The sequence below is a fragment of the Rhinopithecus roxellana genome, chromosome 15, assembly GCF_007565055.1.
Source record: "Rhinopithecus roxellana isolate Shanxi Qingling chromosome 15, ASM756505v1, whole genome shotgun sequence".
Classification (NCBI taxonomy): domain Eukaryota; kingdom Metazoa; phylum Chordata; class Mammalia; order Primates; family Cercopithecidae; genus Rhinopithecus; species Rhinopithecus roxellana.
The window spans coordinates 58,915,107-58,920,121 of record NC_044563.1 but is presented as its reverse complement, the minus strand read 5'-3'; positions in this window follow the sequence as shown (position 1 = coordinate 58,920,121).

Sequence of the window (5,015 nt, the reverse complement as noted above, 5' to 3'; positions counted from 1 at the left end):
CAAAAAAAAAAATTTAAAATAGCCTGGTGTGGTGGTGTCTGACTGTAGTACTAACTACTCAGGAGGCTGAGGTGCTGAGTTCAAAGTTACAGTGAGCTAGGATCACACCAGTGCATTCCAGCCTGAGCGACAGATGGAGACCCTGTCTCTTAAAAAATTAAAATAAATCAGGAGTGGTGGCTCATGTCTGTAATCCCAGTACTTTGGGAGGCTAAGGCAGGTGGATCACGTGAGGTCAGGAGTTTGAGAACAGCCTGGCCAACAGAGTGAAACCCTGTCTCTACTGAAAATACAAAAATTAGCTGGGCGTGGTGGCTGGCGCCTGTAATCCCAGCTACTTGGGAGGCTGAGGCAAGAGAATTGCTTGAACCTGGGAGGCAGAGGTTGCAGTGAACCGAGATCACATCACTGCATTCCAGCCTGGGCGATGGAGTGAGACCCTGTCTCAAAAAAAAAAAAAAAAAAAAAAAAAAAAACCAAGAAAAAAAAAAAAAGAAGAAGGGATCAGCTTGAGCCAGGAGGAATTCAAAAAGCAGAGAGTGAAGCAGCTCTGGAGCTGCTCCCAGTAGAAGGCATGGGGTGATGTGTACAAAACCCAGAGTTAGAAATGAGCTGAGGGGCCGGGCATGGTAGCTCATACCTATAATCCCAACACTTTGGGAGGCCAAGGCATGCAGATCACTTGAGGTCAGGAGTTTGAGACCAGCCTGGCCAACATGGCAAAACCTCATCTCTACTAAAAAATACAAAAATTAGCTGGGCGTAGTGGCAGGCGTCTATAGTCCCAGCTACTCCAGAGGCTGAGGCACAGGAATCACTTGAACCTGGGAGGTGGAGGTTGTGGTGAACGGAGATTGCACCACTGCACTCCAGTCTGGGTAACAAAGCAAGACTCTGTCTCAGAAAAAAAGAAAAACATTGGCTGTAAAGCAACAGTGAGTTTCAATTAAATGGGCGATAGGTGGGGTGGGGTGGGACCTGGGTGTGTGGAAGGGGGTGGCCAGGAAAAGAGCTGGGTAGGGCCAGAGCATTCAAGGCTAGGATGAGCCCCAGATCCACCTCTCCTTCATCCACCTCTTCAAGTGTGGCTTTCAACCTTAGGGTATCCTCTGTACCTGGGGTACCTCCACCAGGCCCCTAAGTGAGGGGAAACAGTTGTTCAACATTGCTTCACTCTAAATGGAGGAGCCAGCAGCTTGAGAGCCTCAGGGCCACCAGGAGGCTGCTACATGGAGGTCCCACCACTGGAAGCCTACTGATTGGTCTCATGACAGACTGTTCCTACCATGTTCCACTCCTGCCCTCTCAGGCCCATCGTTCTGACCTGTGGGTACCCAGAGAGCTGCCTTGAGGCCACCTCATAAGGAGGCATGTCAAACACAGATCCAAGGCTTAAAAAGCCTTGGAAAGGCATCTTTACCGAAGGTCCCTGGAGGAAGCAGCAAAGGGGAATGGTAGCACACAAGACCCCACACCCAGCCAGGTGCGGTGGCTCATATCTGTAATCATAACACTTTGGGAGACCAAGGCAGGTGAATCATGAAGTCAGGAGATCGAGACCATCCTGTCCAACATGGTGAAACCCCATCTCTACTAAAAATACAAAAATTAGCTGGGCGTGGTGGCGGGTGCCTGTAGTCCCAGCTACTTGGGAGGCTGAGGCAGGAGAATTGCTAGAACCCAGGAGGCAGAGACTGCAGTGAGCCAAGATTGCACTACTGTACTCCAGCCTGGGGACAGAGTGAGACTCCATCTTAAAAAAAAAAAAAAGACCCCACACCGTCCACCAAATCCTCTTCCCCTCTGAGAACCACCCCTCAGCTACTCCTTTGCAGCTCCTCATTCTCTGCCATTTTTTTCTCATTTCTCCTCCCCATCACTTCTCCTCCAGTCCTTGTGCCCTCCTCCCAGATCTGTTTTTCTTATGTAGAACAATCTAGCCTGCCCTTGGCTGCTGGTGCACCATGCAGAACCTGTAAGCCAAGAACTACCCCTGGCTAACAGTCTTCCTTTTAGAAGGCAGAGCAGGGAGGGGAAGGACTGTATAACTTATGCAATATTTTTATTTTAGCCCTGCCTAGTCCCCAAGGCTGCTGGGCAATGGGGTCATTCAGAGAGGGGCACTGGAGGAGTTAAACACCATGGTAATGTCATAGGTATGCTTGCAGCTGGCTGAAGAAGTGGGAGAACCAGCCCCAACCCACCGTGGGAGGCCATTCAAAGTGTCCTTGCTGGAGAGGCAGACCATTTGGACAGAAGGAACTTTGACTTGTGACCACAGTGAGACCGATGTATGTTAGAAGACAGAGGCTGGTTTTTATTCCCTGTACGGTGCCCCACCATGCCAAGCAGGACATATAGGACCCACCTTGCATCTAGCTTTGAGTCTGAGACTAGTCTTCTCAACTGCCTGGGATGGGGGCTAGGGGAGAGTGAGAGCAAGGGCAGGGGACAGGGCCTCTGCTCATAGCCCACCTGAGCCCCTGTAGAGAGTCCCAGATGACTGTCCCAGCTGACCTCCAAGAGCTGTGACCCTTTGCTTACTCTTCCAGGAGTCGAAATTGTGACCCACAGGTAAATTCCTGTCCAAGCTTCCCTTTGTGAGGCTAAATAGCATGGAAGGTACAGACTCCAGAGCCAGACCATTCGGGTATATGTCCTGGCTCTACCATATACTAGCTCTGTTATGCTGGACAAGTCATTTATTTATTTATTTATTTTTTAGTTTTTTCATTTTTTTTTTTTTTTTTTGAGACGGAGTCTTGTTCCGTCACCAGGCTGGAGTGCAGTTGTGCGATCTTGGCTCACTGAAACTTCCGTCTCCTGGGTTCAAGCGATTCCCCTGCCTCAGTCTCCCGAGTAGCTGGGACTACAGGTGCGTGCCACCACGCCTGACTAATTTTTTGTATTTTAGTAGAGACGGGGTTTCACTGTATTGACCAGGATGGTCTCTATCTTCTGACCTCGTGGTTTGCCAGCCTCGGCCTCCCAAAGTGCTGAGATTACAGGCATGAGCCACCACGCCCGGCCTATTTTTTATTTTTACTTTTTTGAGACGGAGTTGTGCTCTTGTTGTCCAGGCTGGAGTGCAATAGCGCAATCTCAGGTCACTGCAAAACTCCACTTCCTGAGTTCAAGCAATTCTCCTGCCTCAGCCTCCCGAGTAGCTGGGATTACAGCCACATGCCACCATGCCCAGCTAATTTTTATATTTTAGTGGAGATGGGGTTTCACCATGTTGATCAGGATGGTCTCGAACTCCTGACCTCAGGTGATCTGCCCGCCTTGGCCTCTCAAGTGCTGGGATTACAGGCGTGAGCCACCGCATCCGGCCTGGGCAAGTTATTTCACCTCTTTGTGCCTCAGCTTCATTATTATTCCCATAACATTATTTATTTGGGTTCCACCCTGGGATGGTGAACCTTAGGTGTAGGCCAGGCAGTGACCTGGACAAAAGGTAGGGCCAGGGTCTAGGCTGGAGTGGGAGCTAGGAATCAACAAGGTCTAGGGACACCGGGAAGGCTACTTAGAAAAGATGCAGAGCCTGGGGAATGGTCAACCCCAAAGTGGCTTGAGCTCGAGTGGGTGGGTGGGCTTCGTGAAAGAAAGAGTGGGAAGAGGGGAGGAGTTCTGGGAACTCCAAGATTAGGGAGCTGAGGAGAAGGAGCCAGAGATGTGGAGGGCAGGAGCCCAGGGGTCTCTGAATGATGGTGGTATGAGGGGAGAGTGGAGTTGGGTGAGTGAGAGGCTTGAGGGAAGGAAGTGGGGATAGTAAGAAGAGAAGAGGGAGGAAGATTCCAAGAAAGGCCAGGCCCAGGGATGGAGCTTCCAGGACAAAGTTGTTGCTGAGAGTTGGCTGGTGGCAGTTGGGGGCAGAGAATCGGGAAGGGGTAGGGGTGGGGAGGTAGGAGCAAGGATTGGGAAGCTAGAAAGTCAGGAATCAGTGACTGTCTTGGGGAAATTTCCATTCCAAACAGGAAAAGCCCAGGAGCATTTGATCTGTCCTAGCAATGGACACAGCTGGCCTCTTCCTCCCTCATTCATTTGTTCAATGAATATTGACTCTGTGTTTCTGAGATGAGCTCAGGTCCCGGCTCTAATCTTGGGAAAGAATCCAAGGGGGTTGGGATGCAGACAAGGAAACAGTTCATCCAGCAAACAATCCTTACTGGGCACCTCCTATATGCCAAGCATCATGCTGGGCCCTCATGGAGCTCCTAGTCTGATGGAGGAGACAGGTAATAATGAAACACATACATACCTGGATCATTACAGCTGGGGAGGAGAGTGCAGATCATAAAGAGGACCCATGCGAGGAAGGTATCACTAGGGAGATGATGAGCTCCTGGAATGGTCCATGGCCAAGAAATGCTAAATACCAGAGGGGCCCTGACCTAGCTGAGGGGCAGAAAGGGTTTGTAAGTGAGGCCCAGAACCTCCGAAGACCTCAGAAGGCATTAGCTCAGTGCAGAAGGGCTACAACAGAGTCTGTGACTTTGACCAAGCACCTTCACTCCTCTGAGCCTCTGTTTCCTTACCTGTAAAATACTAGACCTTCCTAAGTCACCAGGGGTACCAAGGGATAGAAAAGTTGGAGGAGAAATTTCATAAAGTATTGAACATACTATAACCCAATAGAAAAATGAGCAAGAGGCACAAATAGGCACTTCACATAAAAGGAAACAAAAGGCCGGGCGCGGTGGCTCACGCCTGTAATCCTAGCCCTTTGGGAGGCTGAGGCGGGCAGATCATAAGGTCAGGAGTTTGAGACCAGCCTGACCAACATGGTGAAACCTTGCCTCTACTAAAATATAAAAATTAGCTGGGCGTGGTGGCATGTGCCTGTAATCCCAGTTACTTGGGAGGCTGAGGCAGGAGAATTGCTTGAACCTGGGAGGCAGAGATTGCGATGAGCCAAGATCGCACTCCAGCTTGGGCAACAAGAGAGAAACTCTGTCTCAAAAAAAAAAAAAAAAAAAAAAAAAAAGAAACACAGATGATTAAAAAACATAGAC